Genomic DNA, 24,447 nt, shown 5'->3' with positions numbered 1-24,447 from the left:
TTCCCAGGGGGCAGGGCAACTCAGCCCACACAGGATAATTAAAAAACAACATGGTAGGCCCCTCCCCCAGAAGACAAGCTGATACAATAAGAGGACAACAACCATGGGTCCCCATAAAATTGTAAAACCCAAACATCAGGAGAAAACAGTCTATTAAGCTCCTGGTATTGTCTCACAGCCTGTATATTTCTTAGATACAACTTTTCTCCCTCTTTTAATACTTCCTCATGATTCTTGATCTTTTATTTTTTTTAACTATTTTAACTAGATGTTTAATACAAGATATTCCATAGTAACATTTTTTTAAGATATTATTTATTTGACAGAGATCACAAGTACGTGGAAAGGCAGGCAAAGAAAGAGAGGGAAGCAGGCTCCCTGCTGAGCAGAGAGCCCAGTACAGGGCTTGATCCCAGGACCCTGAGATCATGACCTGAGCCGAAGGCAGAGACAACCCACTGAGCCACCTGGGCACCCCTCCATAGTAACTTTTTAACTTGAACTTTTTCATATAATTTTTTTTTCTTTTTCTTTACATGTACATGTGTGTGTGTGTGTGTGTGTACACAATGTATACTTCAATGTAGACCTTTTTCCCCTATTCAGTACTACCTTTTTTAAAAAAATAGATTTATTTATTTATTTGACAGAAAGAAAGAGAGATCACAAGTAGGCAGAGAAGCAGGCAGAGGGGGAGGGGGAAGCAGGCCTCCCACTGAGCAGAGAGCCCAACCTGGGGCTTGATCAGGGACCCTGAGATCATGATCTGAGCAAAAGGCAGAGGCTTAACCCACTGAGCCACCCAGGTGCCCCTCAGTACTACCTTTATATAGTTTTAATTTCTCTGTATTTCTGGAAAGTTGAGTTCTCTAACAAAGATAACAAAATACACCCAGAAAGAACTGAAATACACTTCTCCCACATAGAGGGATTATAACCACCTTCCCATCAGTCCCCACTTTTTATTTTTGTTTTCCTTTCTTTTGTTGGTCTGTTTGTTTGTTTTCATTTTTGTACTTTATAAATCTTACTCTTGGGGCTCATTTTGGCTGGGTTTTTTTTGTCTTTTTGTTTGTTTCTCTTTTTGTACTTTATAAATCTTACTCTTGGGGCTCATTTGGGCTAGGGTTCTTTCTCTTTCTTTCTTTCTCTCTTTCTCTCTTCCTCTCCTTTTTTCTCTTTTTGTAGGTGATTTTCAATTGCTTCAAAATTGCTCTGAAACTTCCTAGGATGCACGTTGCCTGGATAGTGGTTGATATTTTCAGCTATATATCCCTAACCACAACTCAACAGAATGACAAGGAGAAAGAATTCCCAACAAAGAAAAGACCTAGAGACAATGGCTTCTCAGAAGATCTAATGGATATGGATCTAAGCAAGATGTCAGAAATAGACTTCACAGTAGCAGTTATGAAGACAATAGTCAGGCTGGAGAAAACTATTAATGGCAATATAGATTCATTTAGGGAAGAAGTGAGAGCAGATCTGGCAGAACTTAAAAATGTATCAATGAGATACAATCAATCTAGATACTCAAACAGGGTAAATGAGGCAGAATGAATTACTGCTCTTGAAGACAAACTGATAGAAAAGAAGGATCAGGAGGAGGCCTGGAGCAAACAGCTCAAAATCCATGAAAACAGAATTAGAAATAAATGACACCATGAAACGTTACAATGTCAGAATTATTGGGATCCCTGAGGGGTGTATGGAGAGAGAGGATTAGAAGATATATTTCACCAAATCATATCCAAGAACTTCCCTAATCTGGGGAATGAAACAAGTAATCATGTCATAGAGGCAGAGAGGACAGCCCCCAAGATCAATGAAGGTAGATCAATCCCCAGGCATGTAAAAGTAAAACTCACAAATCTTAGAACCAAGGAAATCATTTTAAGGGCAGTTGGGGGAAGAGATTCCTTATGCACAGAGGGAAAAACATCAGAATAATGTCAGACCTGTCCACAGAGACCAGGCAAGCCAGAAAGGGTTGGCAAGACATATTCAGGGTACTAAATGTGAAAAATAGGAAGCCAAGAATTCTTTATCTGGCAAGGTTATCATTCAGAATAGATGAGAGATAAGAAACTTCCAGGACTGGCAGAGACTGAATAAGTGACCACCAAGCTGGCCTTGCAAGAAATATTGTGGGGGAGGGGTTCTATAAAAGAAGAAAGACCCCACAAGTGACACAGAACAGAGATATACAGAGACAATCCATAGAAACAAAGACTTCACAGATAACATGATGACAATAAAATCTATCAATAATCACTCTCAACATGAACAGCCTAAATGCTCCCATAAAATGGCACAGGGTTGCAGATTGGGTAAAAAGACAGGACCCCATCCATATGCTGTCTATAAGAGACTCGCTTTGAATTTAAAGACACATTCAGACTGAAAGTGAAGGGATGGAAAACTATCCTTCATGCCATCAGCCTTAAAAGAAAGCTGGCGTAGCAATTCTCCTATCAGACAAATTATATTTTAAGCTAAAGACTGTAGTTACAGATACAGACGGACTCTATATCATTCTTAAAGGGTCTATCCAACAAGAAGATCTAACAATTGTAAATATCTATGCCCCCAATATGGGAACAGCCAACGACATAAGCCAACTGTTAACCAATATACAGAGACATACTGATAATAATATGTTAACTGTAGGAGACCTTAACACACCACTCTCAGCAATAGACAGAACAACTACGCAGAACAACAAACGAACAAGAGCTTTGAATGACACACTGGAACAGATGAACCTCATAGACATATACAGAACATTCCACCCTAAAACAATAGAATACTCATTCTTCCCAAGCATGCATGGAACTTTCTCCAGAATAGACCATATACTGGGTCACAAATCAGGTCTCAACTGATACCAAAAGAATGAGATTATTCCCTGCATATTCTCAGACCACACTGCTATGAAACTGGAACTTAATTAGAAGGAAAAGTTTGAAAAAAATTCAAACACTTGGAAGTTAAAGAACATCCTGGTCAAGAATGTTTGGGTCAATCAGGAAATCAAAGAAGAACTTAATCAATTCATGGAAACCAATGAGAATAAGACACATTGATCCAAAACCTATGGGATACGGCAAAGCCAGTCCTAAGGGGGAAATACATAGCCATCCAAGCCTCACTCAAAAGAACAGAAAAATCCCAAATACACAAACTATCTTTACACCATGAAGATCTAGGTAATCAACAACAAATTAAACCTAACCCACAAACTAGAAGGGAAACAATTAAGATTAGAGCAGAGATCAACAAATTAGAAACCAGAAAGACAACAGAACACATTAATGAAACTAGAAGCTGGTTCTTTGAAAGAATTAATAATATTGATAAACCCTTGGCCAGACTTACCCAAAAGAAAAGAGAAAGGACCCAAATTAATAAAATTATGAATGAAAGGGGGGAGATCATGACTAATACCAGGGAAACAGAAACAATCATCAGAAATTATTATCAACAGCTATATGCCAATAAGTTAAGCAATCTAGAAGAAATGGATGCACTCCTGGAAACCTACAAACTTCCCAGATTGAAACAGGAAGAAACTGACAACCCGAATAAACCAATAACTAGTAACAAGATTGAAGCAATGATCAAAATCCTCCCAAAAAACAAGAGTCCAGGACCTGATGAATTCCTTGGGAAATTCTACTAAACATTCAAAGAAGAAATAGTACCTATTCTCCTGAAGCTGTTTTAAAAAACAGAAACAGGGGACGCCTGGGTGGCTCAGCTGGTTAAGCGGCTGCCTTCGGCTCAGGTCATGATCCCAGCGTCCTGGGATCGAGTCCCACATCGGGCTCCTTGCTCAGCAGGGAGCCTGCTTCTCTCTCTGCCTGCCTCTCTGCCTACTTGTGCTCACTCTCGCTCCTCTCTCTCTCTGACAAATAAATAAATAAAATCTTAAAAAAAAAAAAAAAAAAAACAGAAACAGAAGGAAAACTTCCAGACTCTTTCTAAGAGGCCAGCATTACTTTGATCCCCAAACCAGGCAAAGACCTCAAAAACTCTCTCTCTTCACAGATGACATGATATTCTATGTGGAAAACCCAAAAGTCTCCACCCTCAAATTACTAGAACTTATACAGAAATTCAGTAATATGGGAGGATAAAAAAATCAATGCACAGAAATCAGTTGCTTTCTTGCACATTAACAGTGAAACTGTAGAAAGAGAAATTAGAGAATCGATTCCATTTACAACAGCATTAAAACCATTAGATACCTTGGAATAAATCTAACCAAAGAGGTAAAGGATCTATACTCTAGGAACTACAAAACACTCATGAAAGAAATTGAAGAAGACACAAAAGATGGAAAAACATTCCATGCTCATGGATCAGAAAAATAAACATCATTAAAATGACTATGCTGCCCAGAGCAAGCTATACTTTCAACATCATCCCAATGAAGATACCAATGGCAATTTTCAAAATGCTGGAACAAACAATCCTAAAATTTGTATGGAACCAGAAAAGACCCGGAATCACCAAGGAAATGTTGAAAAAGAAAAACGAAGCTGGAAGCATAATGTTACCTGACTTCAAGCTATATTACAAAGCTGTGATCACCACGATTGGCATGGTACTGGCACAAAAACAGACACATACACCAATGGATTAGAATAAAGAGCCCAGATATGGGCTCTCAACTCTATGGTCAACTAATCTCCAATTGGAGATTCTTGGAGAATCTCCAATTCTCCATGGGAAAAAATATCCCATGGAAGAAAGTCTCTTCAATAAATGGTGTTGGGAAAATTGGACAGCTATATATAGAAGAATGAAACTGGACCATTCTTTTACACAAAACACAAAGATAAACTCTAAATGGATGAAAGACATCAATGTGAGACAAGAACCATCAAAATCCTAGAGAAGAACATAGGCAGTAACCTCTTTAACATCGGCCATAGCAACTTTTCTCAAGACAAGTCTCCAAAGGCAAGGGAAACAAAAGCAAGAATGAACTTTTGGGACTTCATCAAGATAAAAAATTTCTGCACAGCAAAGGAAACAGTCAACAAAACAAAGAGGCAACCCACAGGATGGGAGAAGGTATTTGCAGATGACACTACAGACAAAGTGCTGATATATCCAAGATCTATAAAGAACTTCTCAGATCAACACCTAAAAAACAGATAATCAAGTCAAAAAATGGTCAGAAGACATGATCAGACATCTCTCCAAAGACATACAAATGGCTAACAGACACATGAAAAAGTGATCATCATCATTAGCCATCAGGGAAATTAAAATCAAAATCACATTGAGATACCACCTTACACCAGTTAGAAGGGCAAAAATTGACAAGGCAAGAAACAACAAATCTTGGAGAAGTTGTAGAGAAATGTGAACCCTCTTACACTGTTGATGGGAATGCAAACTTGTGCATTCATTTTGGAAAACAGTGTGGCAGTTCCTCAAAAAATTAAAAATAGTGGAACCCTATGACTGAGCAATTACACTATTGGGTATTTACCCCAAAGATAAAGGAGTAGTGAAAAGAAGGGCCATATTCACCCCAATGCTTGTGGCAGCAATGTGGCAGCAATAGCCAAAATGTAGAAAGAGCCAAGATGCACTTTAACAGATGAATGGATAAAGATGTGATCCATATACACAGTGGAATATTACTCAGCCATCAGAAAGGAGGAATGCCCAACTTTTGTACCAACTTGAATGGGACTGGAGGAGATTATGCTAAGTGAAATAAGTCAAACAGAGAAAGTAAATTATCATATGATTTCAATTATTTGTGGAACATAAGGAATAGCATAGAGGACATTAGCAGAAAAGAAAAATGAAGGGGGAGAAATCGGAGTGGTAGATGAACCATGAGAGACTATGGACTCCAGGAAACAAATGGAGAGTTTTAGAAGGGAGGGAGGAGGGGGGAGAGGGGAGGCTGGTGATGGATATTAAGGAGGGCAGTGCTTGCATGGAGCACTGGGTGTTATATGCAAACTTGGAACACTACATCAAAAACTAATGATGTACTACTGTATGGTGACTAACATAATACAACAACAACAAAAAAAGATTAACAAAATTGATAAACCCCTAGCCAGAAAAATCAAGAAAAAGAAGAGGGTTCAAATAAATAAAAACGGAAAAGAAATAACCGATGTCTTAGAAATACAAAAGATTATAAGATTATGAAAAATTGTATACCAACATATTGGACAACCTAGAAGAAATAGAAAATTCCTAGAAAATTATAACATCTGAAAACTAAATTAAAAAGAAATAGAAAATCTGAACAGACTGATTACTAGCAAGTAATCAAAAAACTCAAAATAACCCAAAAGTCCAGGACCACATGGCTTCAAAGGTGAAGTCTACCAAACATTTAAAGAAAAGTTAGTATCTATCCTTTTCAAACTAATCCAAAAAATAGAAGAGGAAGGAAAGCTCCCAAATTCATTCTATGAAGCCAGGATTACCCTGATACCAAAACCAGATAAAGATACTACAAAAAATGGCCACCTGGGTGGCTCAGTGGGTTAAGCCTCTGCCTTTAGCTGAGGTCATGATCTCAGGGTCTTGGGATCGAATCCCGCATCAGGTTCTCTGCTCAGCAGGGAGCCTGCTTCCCTCTCTCTCTCTCTGCCTGCCTCTCTGCCTACTTGTAATCTCTCTCTGTCAAATAAACAAATAAAATCTTTTTAAAAAAAAAACGATACTAGAAAACATTAAAAGTACAGCCCAGTACCTCTGACGAACATACAGGCAAAATACTAAAAAAAAAAATGAACCAACCAAATCCAACCATATCAAACAATACATAAAAAAAAAAATTCAACACAATCAAGCAGGATTTATTACAGGGATACAAAGATGGCTCAACATGGCAAACCAATCAACATGATACACCACATTAACCAGAGAAAGAAAAAAAACCACATGATCATCTCAATAGATGCAGAATAATTGACAAATTACAACAGCCACTCTCAAGGTAGATTTAGGGGGAACATATCTCAACATAATAAAGACTGTAAGTGAAAAACCTACAACTACTGAAAACTGAAAGTTTTTCCTCTAAGATAAGGAAAAATATAAGGATGTATATTCTCACTCTTCTATTCATCATAGCATTGAAGTCCTAGCCAGAGCAGTCAGATAAAAGAAATAAAAGTCATCCAAATTGGTAAGGAAGAAGTAAAACTTTCATTATTTGCAGATGACATGGTACTATATGTAGAAAGCCCAAAAGACACCCCCCAAAACTAGTAGAACTCAAATATTAGTTTGGAAAAGTCACAGGATACAAAAATCTGTTGCATTCTATACATTAATAATACAGCAGAAAAAGAAGTTAAGAAAACAATTACACTTATAATTACACCAAAATAATAAAATACCTAGGAATAAACTTAATCAAGGATCTGTATTATGAAAAATAAACACAGTAATAAAAGAAATTGGAGATGATACAAATAAATAAAAAGATAATCCATGCTCAAGGATTGGAAAAATAGATATCATTAAAATGTCTGTACATCCCAAAGCAATCTCCAGATTTAATGCAATACCTATCAAAACACCAATGTCGGGGCGCCTGGGTGGGTCAGTGGGTTAAGCCGCTGCCTTCAGCTCAGGTCATGATCTCAGGGTCCTGGGATCGAGTCCCGCATCGGGCTCTCTGCTCAGCAGGGAGCCTGCTTCCCTCTCTCTCTCTCTGCCTACCTCTCCATCTACTTGTGATTTCTCTCTGTCAAATAAATTAAAAAAAAAATCAAAAAAAACAACACACCAATGTCTTTCACAGAACTAGTACAAATAATCCTAGAATTTATATGGAGGCATAAAAGATCCCCTGATCTCAAAGCAATCCTGAGAAAGAACAAAACTTAAATAGCACAATTCTAAATTTCAGGACGTACTACAAAGCTGTAGTAATAAAAACAGTGTGGTACTATTCCAAAAATAGACATAGAGGTAAATGAAACAGAATAGAATCCAGAAATAAATCTACACTTTAACAGTTAATTGATCTATGATAAAAGAGTCAAGAATACACAATGAAAATAAGAAAGTCTCTTCTACAAATGGTGTTGGTAAAACTGGACAGCTACATGGAAAGAAAAGAAAAAAAAAGAAAGGAAGGAAGGAAGGAAGAAAGAAACTAGACAGCTTTCTGACCACCATAGACGAAAATAAACTCAAAAGGATTTAAAGACCTAAAAATAAGACTGTAAACCATAAAATTCATACAAGAAAACATACTCATCGTAGTATTGAAGTATTGAATAATACTGAATTTTGACATCAGCCATAGAAACATTTTCTAGGTATGCCTCCTCTGCCAAGGGAAATAAAAGCAAAAATAAACTATTGGGACTACTTCAAACTAAAAAGCATTTGCATAGCCAAGAAAACGATCAAGGTATCAAATGGAAGATAATTGTAAATGATATATCTAATAAGGCGTTAATACACAAAATATATAAAGAATTTATATAAGTCGATGTCAAAAAATCAAATAATACGATTAAAATTGGGCAGAGGAGGGAAAACTGGGCAGAGGACCAGAATAGACATATTTCCAAGGAAGACATGGATAGCCAACAGATACATGAAAAGATGCTCAATATCTCTAATCATCAGAGGAATGCAAATTAAAACCACAATGAAGTATCACCTTATACCTATCAGAATGGCTAGAATTCAAAAAGAGATGAAACAACAAGTGTTGGTGAGGATGTGGAGAAAAAGGAACCCTCATGCACTGTTGTTGAGAATGTAAGCTTGTGTAGCCACTAGAGAAAAAGGTATAGTAGTCCTTCAAAAAATTAAAAATAGGGGTGCCTGAATGGCTCAGTTGGTTAAGCATCTGCCTTCAGCTCAGGTCCTGATCCTAAGGTCTTGGGATTGAGCCCCACATTGGGCTGCCCACTCAGGGGGAAGCCTGCTTCTTCCTCTCTCTCTTCCCCTCCCCTTGTGCTCTCTCACACACACTCTCTCTCAAATAAATAAATAATCTTAAAAAAAAAAAACAAACCTGGAATTATAATACTTCCAGTTTGTTTAAAAAAAAATTAAAAATAGAATTACCTTATGATCCAGTAATTCCACTACTGGGTATTTAGCTGAAAGAAAACAAAAACACTAATTTGAAAAGATATATATACCCTTATGTTTATTGCAGCATTAGTATCTAATAACTAAGAAATGCAAGCAATCCAAATGTCCACCTATAGATGAATGGATAAAGAAGATGTGGAATATATATATATATATATATATATATAATGGATATATAATGGAATATTACTCAGTCATAAGAAAGAATAAAATCTTGTTATTTCAATAATATGGGTGGACCTAGAGGGTATATTTCTAAGTGAAATTTTCAAAATCAGTTAGAGAAAGACAAATACCATATGATTTTACTCATATGTGGAATTTAAGAAACAAAACAAATGAACAAAGAAAAAAAGACAAAAAAAGATACTCTTAAATCTAGAAAACCAACTGAGGGTTGCCAGAAGGAAGCTGGGGGAGGGGCGATAAAGGCTGTAATAGATAAAGGGGATTAAGAGTACATTCACCTTTATGAACATGAAGAAAGTAGAGGACTGATGAGTGATTATACTGTATTACCTGAAAATAATATAGCATTGTATGTTAATTGCACTGGAATAAAAAATAAAATTAAAAAAATTTTTACTCTACCCAGCAAAGTTACCAGTCAGAATTGAAGAAGAGATAGTTTTCCATAATCTCAAGCAAAAGCTAAAGGATTTCATCACCACTAAAATAGTCTTAAGAAATGTTAAAGGGACTTATTTAAGCTGAAAAGAAAGGGCATTAATTGGTAACAAGAAAATGGATGACATAATAAATCTCACTGGGAAGGTAAATACATGGCAAAATAGTAGATTAATCAGTTATAAAGGTTTAGAGACAAAACTAGTAAAAAAAAAAAAAAAAGCATGATTGCAATTAATTGGTTAGGGGATAAGGGACACACAAGATAAAAAGATGTAAAATGTGGGCCAGCAGGCTGGCTCAGTCAGTATAGCATGTGACCCATGATCTTTGGGTTGTGATTAAGGCTCCACATTGGGTGTAGAGGTTACTTAAAAAAAAAAAAAGATGTAAAATGTGATATCAAAAATATAAACCATTAGTAGTAAGAGTAAAGATGTTGAGCTTCAGATGGAATCAAACTTAAAATTGTTATCAACTTAAAATATACTCTTAAGTTTTCAAACATAAGCCTCATAGTAATAACAAAACAAAAACCTGTAACAACTACACAAAAGACAAAGAGAAAGGAATATAAGTAAACTACTAAAGGAAGTCATTAAGTCATGAGGGAAGAGAGCAAAAGAAGAAAGGAAAGCGAGAAATACAAAACTAGCCAGTAAACAATAATGAAATGGCAATAAGCACACACTTATCAACAATTACTTTAAATAAAAATAGACTAAATTATTCAATCAAGGCATAGACTGGCTGAATGGATTAAAAAACAAAAACAAAAAACAAGACCCATCCATATGTTCCCCACGAGTCTCACTTTAAATGTAAGGACTCAAACAGTCCTTACTGTATGATGCAAGGCCTATAAAAGTTATTTCTTATTTCCCAAAAGTTGGATAGATACATTTAAAATTAAATAAAATTCTATCTACAATGTTCCTTTTTTTCTATCATAAAACTAACTTCTGGGGTGCCTGGGTGGCTCAGTGGGTTAAAGCCTCTGCCTTCGGCTCGGGTCATGATCTCAGGGTCCTGGGATCGAGCCCTGCATGGGGCTCTCTGCTCAGCAGGGACACTGCTTCCTCCTCTCTCTGCCTACTTGTGATCCCAGTCTGTCAAAAAATAAATAAATAAAAATCTATTAAAATAAATAAATAAAACTGACTTCTATTTAAAAAAATAAAAATAAAAAAATTATAGCTCAATATCTTTCATGAATATAAATGTAAAAATCCTCAACAAATATTAGTAAATTGAACCAAACAAGATTTACAAACTACTACCAAGTGAGATTTATCTCAGGTATGCAAAACAGGTTCAATATTAAAAATCAATTAATGTAATTCATCACACTAACAAGCTAAAAAGGGAAAAACCACATGATCATTTCAACATATAAAGAGAAAGTATTTGACAAAATCCAACACCCATTCATGCTAAAAATTCTCAATAATCTAGGAATAGAAGATATCTTCCTCAAATGAATAAAGAACATCTACAAAAAAGCCTATACCTAATAATACTTAATGGTATGAACCTAGTATAAGTTTTCTCGCTAAGACCAGTAACAAGGCAAAGTTGTTCCCCCTCACCACGAGTTTTCAATATCACAGTACAAGTATTAGCAAATGCAAACAAGGCAAGGAAAGGAAATAAGAGGTATACAAATTGAGAAAGAAGATATGAAACTGTCTTTTTTCCCAGTTGACATGATCAGCCATGTAGGAAAACCAAAAGAATTGACCAAAAAAAAAAAAAAATCTCCTGTTCCTGATAATAATAGCAAGGCTGCAGATACGAGCTTAAACCATAAAAGTCAATTGCTTTACTATATACCAGCAGAGAAGAACTGAAAATAAAATTTAAAATACAGGAGGTTCTCATCCAAGATGGCAACAGAGGAAGACTTTGAACACACCAACTTACACCTATTAACACAACAATTCTACATGAAAAAGAATTAAGGGCTGACTGAACTACCAAAGACAGAGAGAATGGCCAGAAGACAAGAGAGACAGACAGACAGTAATAAAGGGAACCCCCACTCCCAACACTGCAAACAGTAGTGGGGAACAATAATATTGAGGGACCAAGAACAGACACCTCTGTCCTTGGGCTTGGAAAAAACCCCTAAGTTCACAAAAGCAACTGGCATATAAAAGACACACAAGAAATCTGCCAAACACCGGAGTTGTGGGAAATCTCTTCAAGTCAGAGGGACTGCAGAACAATATAGTTTATGTTGCGACCCCACCTTGAGAGTGTAGACTACAGCAGGGTCCAGACTATGGAACATATGGGTCCAGTCATCTCGATAAGCTTGCAGCTTCAGGGAGCCCAGGATCTACAAGACCACACCAGCCCTGGGCATGCTGGGACACAGGAAAAAGAGCCATGGTTAAAAAGCACTGAGCAATTGCGGGAACACTTTCTCCCCTTCCACCTTAAAAGTCCAGACCCAGTAGGGTTGGCTTATGGTAAGCCTTTGACCCCAGAAAGCTCAGGGAACACAAGCCCGCATCAGTTGCCTTGAGATGTTGAGGCACAGAAAACAAGCTGCAGTTTTGTGGGGATTTTATTATTATTACTTTTATTTCACTTTGAAAATTTGTCTTGTCATTTTTTTCTTTTTGGCTTTGTTCCTTTCTTTCTTGTTCTCTCTTTTTTTTTTTTTAAGATTCTATTTATTTATTTGACAGACAGAGATCACAAGTAGGCAGAGAGGCAGGCAGAGAGAGAGGAGGAAGCAGGCTCCCTGCTGAGCAGAGAGCCCGATGTGGGGCTCGATCCCGGCACCCTGAGATCATGACCTGAGCCGAAGACAGCGGTTAACCCACTGAGCCACCCAGGTGCCCCACTTGTTCTCTTTTTAAAATTCTCTTCTTTTAGGGTGCTTGGGTGGCTCAGTCATTAAGCATCTGTCTTTGGCTCAGGTTATGATCCCAGAGTCTTGGGATTGAGCCCCGCATCGGGTTCCCTGCTCAGTGGGAAGCCTGCTTCTCCCTCTCCTACTACCCCTTGTGTTCCCTCTCTCGCTCTCTCTGTCAAATTAAAAAATAAAAAAAAATTTTTTTGTTTACTTTTTTCCATTTTCTTTTCTTCTTTTATTATTTTTTTCTATTATTCTTTTTATTGGTATTCTTTCTATAAAAAGCCACAGTGTAAAAGACTAGCATATACAGCCACAACTCCAGCCAGCCAGAAACAGTCATCAAGCATACACAGTCTACAAAGAGGATTCCATGCACAAATCCTTAAACTTTAGGAGAAGTAGCTTTTTTTTTCTTTTTTTTTTTTAATTTTTTAATTTTTATTTTTTATAAACATATATTTTTATCCGCAGGGGTACAGGTCTGTGAATCACCAGGTTTACACACTTCACAGCACTCACCAAAGCACATACCCTCCCCAAGGAGAAGTAGCTTTAATCCACGAAACAAACACAGAAAGTTACATAAATGGAAATACAGAGGAATATGCTCCAAAAGAAAGAACAAGAAAAAAACTCAGAAAAAGACCTAAATGAAACAGAGATAAGGAATTTAAAGTAATGATCATAAGATCATTACTCACTCGGCTGGAGAAAAGATTAGAAAAACTCAATAACATTTCAATAAAGAGAAAAAAAATTAAATCAATCAAAGTTGAAGCATACAATAACTGAAATAAAAAAAAAAAACTAGAGGAAATCAAAGATTAGAGGATGTGGAAGAACTTAACAGTGATCTGGAAGACAGGGTAATAGAAAGCACACAACCGGGACGCCTGGGTGGCTCAGTTGGTTAAGCAGCTGCCTTCACCTCAGGTCATGATCCCAGCATCCTGGGATCGAGTCCCACATCGGGCTCCTTGCTGGTCTGGGAGCCTGCTTCTCCCTCAGCCTCTGCCTGCCATTCTGTCTGCCTGTGCTCGCGCTCTCTCTCTCTCTATGATAAATAAATTTTTAAAAATCTTAAAAAAAAAAAAAAGAAAGAAAGCATACAACCTGAACAACAAAAAAAGAAAAGAACTGAAAGAAAATGAGGCTAGATTAAGAGATCCCTTAGACAACACCAAATGAACAAACATCTGCATTATAGGGATCCCAGAAGAAAAGAGAGAAAGGTGTAGGAAATTTATTTGAAGATATAACTGAAAGCTTTCCTAACCTAGGAAGGGAAATAAACATTCAAGCCAAAGAAGCACAGAGAGTTCCAGACAAGTTGAACCCAAGAAGGTCCACATGGCAATAGATAATAATTAAAACGCCAAAGGTTAAAGACAAAGAGAAAATCTTAAAAGAAGCAAGAGAGAAATAAAAAGCTACCTGCAAAGGAGATAAAGAGTTTCCCAGACAAACGAAAGATAAAGGAGTTTACCATCACTATGCCAAGCTTCCAAGAAATGTTAAAGGAACTTTTCAAAAACATTTTTTAAAAGATTTTATTTGACAGACAGAGCTTACAAGTAGGCAGAGAGGCAGGCAGAGAGAGAGGGGGAAGCAGGCTCCCCTCCGACCAGAGCCCGATGCTGGGCTCGACCCCAGGACCCTGGGACCCTGGGAACCCGGGACCTCGGACCACCACCTGAGCCGAAGGCAGAGGCTTTAACCCACTGCGCCACCTAGGTGCCCCAAAGGAACTTCTTTAAATGGAAAACAAATGGCTGTTATCTGGACATAAGAAATATATGAATAAAAAGATGTAAAATATGACAACATATACATAAAATGTGAAGAAAGGAGTAGAAAAAGACAAGGAGAAAACTAAAAAAGAAAAAATCTTTTTTTTTTTTTAAAGATTTTATTTATTTATTTGCCAGAGAGTGATCATAAGTAGGCAGAGAGGCAGGCAGAGAGAGAGGGGAAGCAGGCTCCCTGCTGAGCAGAGAGCTTGATTCGGATCTCAATCCCAGGATCATGAGATCATGACCTGAGCCGAAGGCAGAGGCTTAACCCACTGAGCCACTTAGGCACCCCGAAAAAATCTTTTGCTTTTTCTGTTTTATTGTTGCTAAAGAATGTGTTTGAACTTAAATGTCCATCAAATTAATATCGGCTGCTATTTACTTATAATGCTAAATATGAACCTCATGGTAACCACAAATCCATTAACTATGATAGATACACAAAAAGAGAAAGAAAGGCAAACAAAATACTATACTCACCAATCACAAAAAAAGAGAGCTAGAGAAAAGAAACAAAGAACTACAAAAAAAAAAAAAAAAAAAAAAAACAGAAAATAAATCTTTTGAAAGTTTTTATTTAAATTCCTCTTAGTTGGGGCACTTGGGTGGCTTAGTTGCTTAAGTATCTTCCTTTGGCTCAGGTCATGATCTTGAAGTCCTGGGATCAAAGCCTGTGCCAGGCTCCTTGCTCAGCAGGGAGTCTGCTTCTCCTTCTGCCTCTCCCTCATGTTCTTTCACTCTCTCTCAAATAAATAAATAAATCTTAAAAAAAAAAAATCCAGTTTTTTTACATACAGTGTAATATTAGTTTCAGGTGTATAATATAGTTGTTCAACCCTTCCATATATCCCCCAGTGCACACTGCAAATGCAATTCTTAATCTCCATCGCCGACTTAACCTACCACACCACCCACCTCCCTTCTGAAATGATCACTATGTTCTCTATAGTTAAGAGTCTGTTTCTTGGTTTCTCTCTCTCTTTTTTCCTTTGGTCATTTTTTTGTTGTTGTTTCTTAAATTCCACATGAGTGAAACCATGGTATGTCTTTCTCTGGCAATGTTACTGGCTGGGAGGTCTATAGTTTTTGGTTTTTATTTTTAGGTTTATGATCCATTTTTAGTTAATTTTTGTGAAGGTCGAAAGGTCCATGTTTAGGTTCACCTTTTTTTTTTTTTTTTCCCACTTGGCTATCTAGCTGTTCTAGCACTATTTGTTGAAAAGACTTATCTTTCTTCCATTGTATTGCCTTTGCTCCTTTGTCAACAATCAGTTGACTATATTAAGGTGGGTTCATTTGTGGACTTTACATTCTTTTCCATTGATCTTCTTATCTGTTCTTTCACCAGTACCTCACTGTATTGATTACTGTAGCTTTAAAATAACTCCTGATATCAGATGGTATCTAACTTCCAACTCTGTTTTTTTCTTTCAATACTGTGTTGGCTATTCTGGGGTTTTTGCCTCTCCATTTAAATTTTAGAATTTTTGGTTTTAAATTTTATTTACTTTTTATTTGCATATAGTTCATACAATATTAGTACATTAGTATCAAGTATGTATCATAGTGGTTCAACAACGCTATGCATTATGCTATGTTCACTAGAAATGTGGCTGCCTCTTGTCACCATACAATGCTATTATATTATTGACATATTCCCTATGCTATACCTTCTATTCGATGACTACCATAATTGGAAGCCTGTGTCTTCCATTCCCTTTCATCCATTTTGCACATCCCTCAGTCTTCTCCCCTCTAGCAACCATTGGTTTGTTCTCTGTATTTATACATCTGATTCTGCTTTTGATTTCTTCATTCAGTTTGCTTTTTAGATTCCATATTTAACTGAAAGCATATGCTATTTGTCTTTCTCAGATTTCATTTAGCATAATACTTTCTATGTCTATCCATGTTATTGCAAATGGCAAGATCTCATCCTTTTTTATGACTACATAATATTCCTGTGTGTGTGTGTGTTCTTTATCAATTAATCTATTGACGGACACTGGGTTGCTTTCATATCTTGGCTATTGTAAATAATGTTGCAGTAAATAGAGGGGTACATATATCTTTTCAAATTAGTGTTTTATTTTCTTTAGGCAAATGCCCAGTAGTGGAATTACTGGATCTTACACTATTTCTTTTTTTTTTTTTTTTAAGATTTATTTATTTACTTGAGAGACAGAGACTGTGAGTGTTAGCGGGGGGAGGGGTAGAGGGCAGAGGGAGGGGAAGACAGAGAATCCTAAGCAGGCTCCATACTGATGCAGAGCCTGATCTCATAACACTGAGATGATGATCTGAGCTGAAATCAAAAGTTAAATGTTTAACCAACTGAGTCATGCAGGCACCTCTGGATCATACACTTTCTATTTTTAATTTTTTTGGGAAACTCCATGCTGTTTTCCACAGTTGCTGTACCAATTAACATTCCCACCAAAAGTGTGCGTGCCTGTGCTTTTTCTCTTGCCAGCATTTGTTATCTTTTCTTTTTACATTAAAAAAAATTTATTAACATATAATAATATATGTATTATATGTAATATACAATATATTATATATAATATATGTATGGAATATATGCTAAATGAAATCTGAGAAAGACAAATAGCATATGCTTTCAGTTAATATATATATATATATATATTAATAATGTATTATTAGCCCCAGGGGTACAGGTCTGTGAATCAACAGGCTTACACATTTCACAGCAATCATAGCATATACCCTCCACAATGTCCACAACCCAACCACCAAACATTTGTTTTTTTTTTTTTAAGATTTTATTTATTTATTTGACAGAGAGAGATGACAAGCAGGCAGAGAGGCAGGCAGAGAGAGAGGAGGAAGCAGGCTCCCTGCTGAGCATAGAACCCGATGTGGGGCTCAATCCCTGGACCCTGAGATCATGACCTGAGCTGAAACAGCGGCTTAAGCCACTGAGCCACCCAGGCGCCCCACATTTGTTATTCTTGCCAACATTTGTTATTTCTTGTCTTTTTTATTTTAGCCATTATGACTCATTGATTTACATATCCCTGATGATTAGTAATGTTGAGCCTCTTTTCATGTGTCTATTGGTCATCTGGATGTCTTCTTCTTCTTTTTTTAATGATTTTATTTATTTATTTGAGAGAGAGAGTGAGAAAGAGAGAGAGTGAGCGCATAGGGATGGGGCAGAGAGAGATGCAGACTCCCTGCTGAGCAGAAAACCCGATGTGGACTCAATCCCAGAACCCTGGGATCATAACCTGAGCTGAAGGCAGACGCTTAACCAACTGAGCCACCCAGGTGCCCCTGATGTTTTCTATATAAAAATGTCTATTCAGGTCCTCTGTCCATTTTTAATGGATTATTTGGTTTTTTTGTGTTGACTTGTGTAAGTTCCTCATATTTTTTGGATATTAACCCATTTTCAGATATATCATTTGCAAAAATCTTCTCTCATTCAGTAGGTTACCTTTTTGTTTTGCTGATGGTTTCCATTTCTATGCAAAAGCTTTTCAGTTTGGTGTAGTTCCAATAGTTTATTTTTGCTTTTGTTTCCCTTGCCTCAGGAGACATATTCAGAAAAATATTTCTATGGATGGCAGATAATCAGAGAAATTACTGCCTATATTTTCTTCTAGGAATTTTATGGTTTCAAGTTTCACATTTAGGTCTTTAATCCATTTTGAATTTATTTTTGTGTATGGTTTGAGAAACCAGTCCAGTTTCATTCTTTTGTATGTGGCTGTCCAGTGCACTAGCACCATTTATTGAAGACTGTTTTCTCCACGTTGGATATTTTTGCCTTCTTCATCATAGATCAATTGATCATATAAGTGTGGGGTTGTGTCTGGATTCTCTGTCTCTTTCATTGATGTATGTGTTTATTTTTGTGCCAGTACCACACTGTTTTGATTGTGACATCTTTGTAATGTCTCTTGAATCTAGAATTGTGATGTCTCTAGCCTTTTTTTTTTTTCTGTTGCAAGATTTCTTTCACTACTTGGGGTCATTGGTGGTTCCATACAAATTTTATTATTTGCTCTAATTCTATGAAAAAGTCTATTGGTATTTTGGTAAGGATTGCATTGATTCTGTAGATTGCTTTGGGCACAGGGACGTTTTAACAATATTAATATCTATGAGCATAGAATATCTTTTCATTTATTTGTGCTGTCTTCAATTTGTTTCATCAATGTTTTACAATTTTCAGAGTATGTGTTTTTCCCCTCCTTGGTTAAGCTTATTCCTAAGTAATTTATTCTTTTTGGTGCAACCATAAATGGAACTGTTTTCTTTTTTTTTTTTTTTTAAGATTTTATTTATTTATTTGGCAGACAGAGATCACAAGTAGGCAGAGAGGCAGGCAGAGAGAGAGGAGGAAGCAGGCTCCTTGCAGAGCAGAGAGCCCGATGTGGGGCTCGATCCCAGGACCCTGGGATCATGACCTAAGCTGAAAGCAGAGGTTTTAACCCACTGAGCCACCCAGGTGCCCCGGAACTGTTTTCTTAATTTCTCTCTCCACTACTCTCTTATTAGTATATAGAAATGCAACTGATTTCTGGGTATTAATTTTTAGCCTGCAAGTTTACTGAATTCACTTATTCTAATAGTTTTTTAGTAGTCTTTAGGGCATTCTACATAAAGTACCCTGTCATCTGCAAATAGTGGCAATTTAAATTCTTCCTTACCAACATGGATGCCTCATCTTTCCCTTGTCTGAGTGTAATGGCTAGGACTTTGAGTACTATGGAGAATGGAGAATGAAAGTGAAGAGAAAGAACATCCTTGTCTTGTTCCTGATCATAGAAGAAAATCTTTCTGTTTTTTCCACTGTGTATGATGTTAGGTGTGGTTTTTTCATTGTGGCCTTTATTATGTTGAGATTCCTTCCCTCAAAGCCCATAAATGGAACTGTTTTCTTGAGAATCTTTATAATGAACAGATGTTGAATTCTGGTCAGATGTTTTTTGTTTCTATTGAGATGATAAAATTATTTTTTTATCCTTCATTTTGTTAATGTGTATCACATTGATTGATTTGTGAATATTGAACCATTGTTATAGCTGAGAAGTAAATCCCACATGAACATTGTGACTGATCCTTTTAATGTATTGTTGAATATGGTTTGGTAACATTTTGTTCAGGATTTTTACATCTTTGCTTATCATGGACATTGGCCTGTGGTTTTCTTTTGTTGTGGTGTTTTGTCTGGTTTTGTAATCAAGGTAATGCTAGCCTCATAGAATGTATTTGGAAGCTTTTCTTCCTCTTTAACTTTTTGGAATTGTTTGAGGAGAATAGGCATTGAATCATCTCCTTCTCCTTCTTCATTTTATTTATCAGAAAGAGAGAGAGCATACAAGTAGAGGGAATGGCAGAGAAAGAGGGAGAAGCAGGCCCCCCACTGAGCACAGAGTCCAATGCAGGATTCCATACAAGGAACCTGGGATCATGACCTAAGCCAAAGGCAGATGCTTAACCAACTGAACCACTCAGGCATTCTGACATTGAATCTTCTTTAAATGTTTGGTAGAATTCATTTGTGAATCCATCTGGTCCTGGACTTTTATTTTTTGGTAGTTTTTTTTTTTTATTACTACTTCAATTTCATTACTTGTAATTGGTCTATTCAGATTTTCTATTTCTTCCTGGTTCTGTTTTGGAAGATTGTATGTTTCTAAAAATATATTCATTTCTCAGGGTGCCTGGGTGGCTTAGTGGGTTAAAGCCTCTGCCTTCAGCTCAGGTCATGATCTCAGGGTCCTGGGATCGAGCTCCACATCGGGCTTTCTGCTCAGTGGGGAGCCTGCTTCCCCCTCTCTCTCTGCCTGCCTCTCTGCCTACTTGTGATCTCTGTCAAATAAATAATTTTTTAAAAATAAATATATACATTTTTCCTAAGCTGTCCAGTTTGCTGGCATATTATTTCTCATAATATTCGCTTGTAATCCTTTGTATTTCTGTGGTGTCAGTTGTTATTTCTTTTTTTTTTTTTTAAAGATTTTATGTATTTATTTGACAGACAGAGATCACAAGTACGCAGAGAGGCAGGCAGGGGGGTGGGGGCGCAGGCTCCCTGCTGAAGAGAGAGCCCGATGTGGGGCTCGATCCAGGACCCTGGGATCATGACGTGAGCTGAAGGCAAAGGCTTAACCCACTGAGCCACCCAGGCACCCTGATTTCAGTCTTCTTAAGTTTATTGAGACTAGTTTTGTGGCCTAGCATGTGATCTATCCTGGAGATCTATCCTTGAAAACAATGTGTTCTTTTTGGATAGATTGTTCTTTATATGTCTGTTATGTCCATCTGGTCCAGTATATTATTCAAAGACACTGTTTCCTTATTGATTTTCTGCTTAGATGACCTATCTACTGATATAAGTGGATTTTTAAAGCCCCCAACTATTATTATATTACCATCAATTCCTCCCTTTATGTCATTAATATTTGCTTTATGTATATATGTACTTCAGTGTTGGGTGCATAGATATTTACAATTGTTATATCCTCCCACTGGAGTGATCATTTTAACACTATATAATGCCCTTCTTTGTGTCTTGTTAAATTGTATTTTTAAAGTCTATTTTGTCTTGATATAAGTATTGCTACCCTGGCTTTTTTCACTTCCATTTGCATAGTGAATGTAATTTTATCACTTCACTTTTGGTCTCTGTATGCGTCCTTAGGTCTGAGGTGAGTCTCTTGTAGGCAGAATATAGATGGGTGTTCTTTTATTATCCATTCTGCCTCTCTGTGTCTTGACTGAAGCACTTTTACATTTATATTTAATTAGTTATTGATAGGTATGTACTTATTGCCATTTTGAAAATTAATTTTCAGGAAAGAGAAAAGACCCAAATAAATAAAATCACAAATGAGAAAATGGAAATAACAACCAATAGCACAGAAATACAATTTTAGGAGAATATTATATTTAAAAAACTATATGCCAACAAATTGAACAACCTAGAAGAAATGGATAAATTCCTAGAAACATGAATTATCAAAACTGAAACAGGAAGAAATAGAAAATTGAATGGACTGATAATCAGCAAAGAAATTAAATCAGTAACTTAAAAATCCCAACAAAAAAAGTCCTGGACCAGATGGCTTCACAGGTGAATTCTTCCAAACATTTAAAGAAGAGTTAATACCTAATCTTCTCAAACTATCCTAAAAAATAGAAAAGGAAGGAAAATTTCCAAATTCATTCTAGGAGGCTCACATCACCCTGGTATCAAAACCAGATAAAAACACCACAAAAAAAGAGAACTACAGACCAATATCCCTGATGAACTTAGATGCAAAATCCTCAAGAAAATACTAGCAAACAAAATCCAACATTACATTAAAAAAAATCATTCAGCACAATTAAGAGGGATTTATTCCTAGGTGCAAGGATGGTTCAGTATTCACAAATCAATCAACATGATACATCTCATCAATAAGGGAAACGAGAAGAGCCATTTAATCATTTAAATAGATGCAGAAAAAGCATTTAACAAAGTACAATAGCCATTCATAATAAAAACCCTCAAAAAAGTAGATTTAGAAGGAACATACCTCAACATAATTAAGGCCATATATGAAAAATGCACAGGTAATATCATCCTCAATGGGGAAAAACTGAGAGCCTTTCCCCTATGGTCAAGAACAAGACAAGAATTTCCACTGTTACCACTTTTATTCAACATAGTACTGAAAGTCCTAGTCACAGCAATCAGACAACAAAAAGAAATAAAAGGCATCCAAATTGGTAAGGAAGAAGAAAAACTTCCATTATTTGCAGATCACATCATACTAGATATAGAAAACCAGAAGGACTACACCAAAAAATTGATAGAACTGATAAATTCAATGAAGTATCAGGATACAGAATCAATGTACAGAAATCTGTGGCATTTCCATACACCAATAATGAAGCAGCATAAAGAGAATTGATTACATTCACAATTGCATCAAAAATAGTAAGATATTTACGAATGAACCTAATTAAGGAAGTGAAAGAACTGTACTCTGAAAACTATAAATCATTGATGAAAGAAATTGAAGATGACAAAAAGAAATGGAAAGCCATTCTATGCTCATGTTTTGGAACAACAAATCCTATTAATATGTCTATGGCACCCCAAACAATTTATACATTTAATACAAACCCTATCAAAGACCACCAACATTTTTCACAGAGCTAGAATAAACAATCCTAAAATTTATAAGTAACCACAGAAGACCCCAAATAGCCAAAGGAATCTTAAAAAACAAAAACAAAACAAACAAAAAAAGCAAAGCTAGAGGCATCACAATTCCAGGCTTCAATTTATATTACAAAGCTGTAGTGATCAAAACAGTATCATACTGCTGCACATATAGACCTATAGATTAATGGAACAGAAAAGAAAACTCAGAAATAAACCCACAATTTGTGGTCAATTAAACTTTGAGAGAGCAGGAAAGAATATCCAAAGGGAAAAAGAACCTCTTCATCAAATGTTGGGAAAACTGGTCAACTACGTGCAAAAGAATAAAACTGGACCACTTTCTTACACCATACACAAAATTGATTTCAGATGGATGAAAGACCTAAATGTGAGACTCGAAGCCATAGAAATCCTAGAAGAGAACATAGGCAGTAACTTCTTTGACATTGGCTGCAACTTCTTTGTAGATATGCTTTTGGAGGCAAAGGAAACAAAAGCAAAAAGAAACTACTGAGACTACATCAAAATAAAAAGCTGCTGCACAGCAAAGGAAATAATCGACAAAACTAAAAGGCAACCTACGGAATGAGAGAAGATATTTGCAAATGACATATCTGATAAAGCATTAGTAGTCAAAATATATAAAGAACTGATAAATCTCAACAACTCCAAAAAAGAATACTCGAATTAAAAAATGTCAGAGACATGAACAAATATTTGTCTAAAGAAGACATATAAACGGCCAAAAGACACATAAAAAGGTGCTCAATATCACTAAAAATCAGGGAAATGCAAATCAAAACTACAATGAGATACCACCCACCCCTGTCAGAATGGCTAAAATCAACAATACAAGAAACATGTTGGCAGGGATGTGGAGAAAAAGGAACCCCTTTGTACTGTTGGTGGGAATGCAAGCTGGTGCAGCTACTCTGGGGAACTATAAAAGTTAAAATAGAACTTCAAAAATTAAAATAGTTAGAAAAGTTAAAATAGAACCTCAGAAAGTTATAAACAGAACTACCCTACGATCTAGCAATTGTACCATTGTGTATTTAACCCCCCAGCCAAATACAAAGACGCTAATTTAAAGGGATACATGCACCAGGATGTTTATAGCAGCATTATATACAATAGCCAAATAATGGAAGCAGCTCAACTGTCCACTGATTGATGAATGGATAAATGAGGAGTGGGATATATACAATGGAATATTATTCAGCCATAAAAAAGAATGAAATCTTGCCATTTGTAACAATATGATCAAGCTAGAGAGTATAATGTTGAACAAAATAAGTTAGAGATAGACGTATCATATGATTTCACCCAAATGTGGAGTTTAAGAAACAAAACAAATGCTCAAAGGAAAAAAAAGAGAGAGAGAAACCAAGAAATAGACTCTTAACTATAGAGAATAAACTGATGGCTACCAGAAGGGAGAGGGATGGGGGTTATAGGTGAAATTGGTGTTGTCATGTTGAGCACTGGGTGATATATGGAATTGTTGAATCACTATATTGTACACCTGAAATTAATATAACACTGTATGTTAACTACACTGGAATTAAAATAGAAACAACAAAAGAAGAAAAATTGTGTTTTTTAACAAGTCAGTATAATACCTGATATAAATGGAATAAAGGATACCTTCCAAAAAGCCCCACAATTAATAGTGAATTATATGAATCTCTGAAAAACTCAACAGTAAAAGCAAGTCTAAAAGGAAGACTGGACCCTGAACCACTGCTCAAGTATTATCACATATAATCTTTAAGGACGAATTTCTAGAAATGAAGGGGAAATTTTGACTTTTGTCTAAATAGTTTTTTATAGCTTGCAGGTAGGCAAACTTATGT

General features: G+C 36.3%; 1 protein-coding gene across 3 annotated transcripts in view; it reads right to left on the bottom strand.

The window, feature by feature from the left end:
• The window catches only part of LOC309863077 (uncharacterized protein), a 185,611-nt gene that overhangs the window by 160,147 nt on the left and 1,017 nt on the right, over window positions 1-24,447 (bottom strand). The window contains exon 2 of one of the 3 annotated variants that reach the window (XM_082727576.1): window positions 11,993-12,110. The exons of the other annotated variants lie outside the window; for them this stretch is intronic. The gene's annotated coding sequence lies outside the window, so the exon portion shown is untranslated. The remainder of the gene's footprint in view (window positions 1-11,992; window positions 12,111-24,447) is intronic. 3 annotated transcript variants of the gene reach the window in all.

Source organism: Mustela nivalis, assembly GCF_964662115.1.
Source record: "Mustela nivalis genome assembly, chromosome: 4".
Classification (NCBI taxonomy): domain Eukaryota; kingdom Metazoa; phylum Chordata; class Mammalia; order Carnivora; family Mustelidae; genus Mustela; species Mustela nivalis.
Note: the sequence above shows the minus strand (reverse complement) of the source record. Positions and strands in the feature narration are given on the sequence as shown.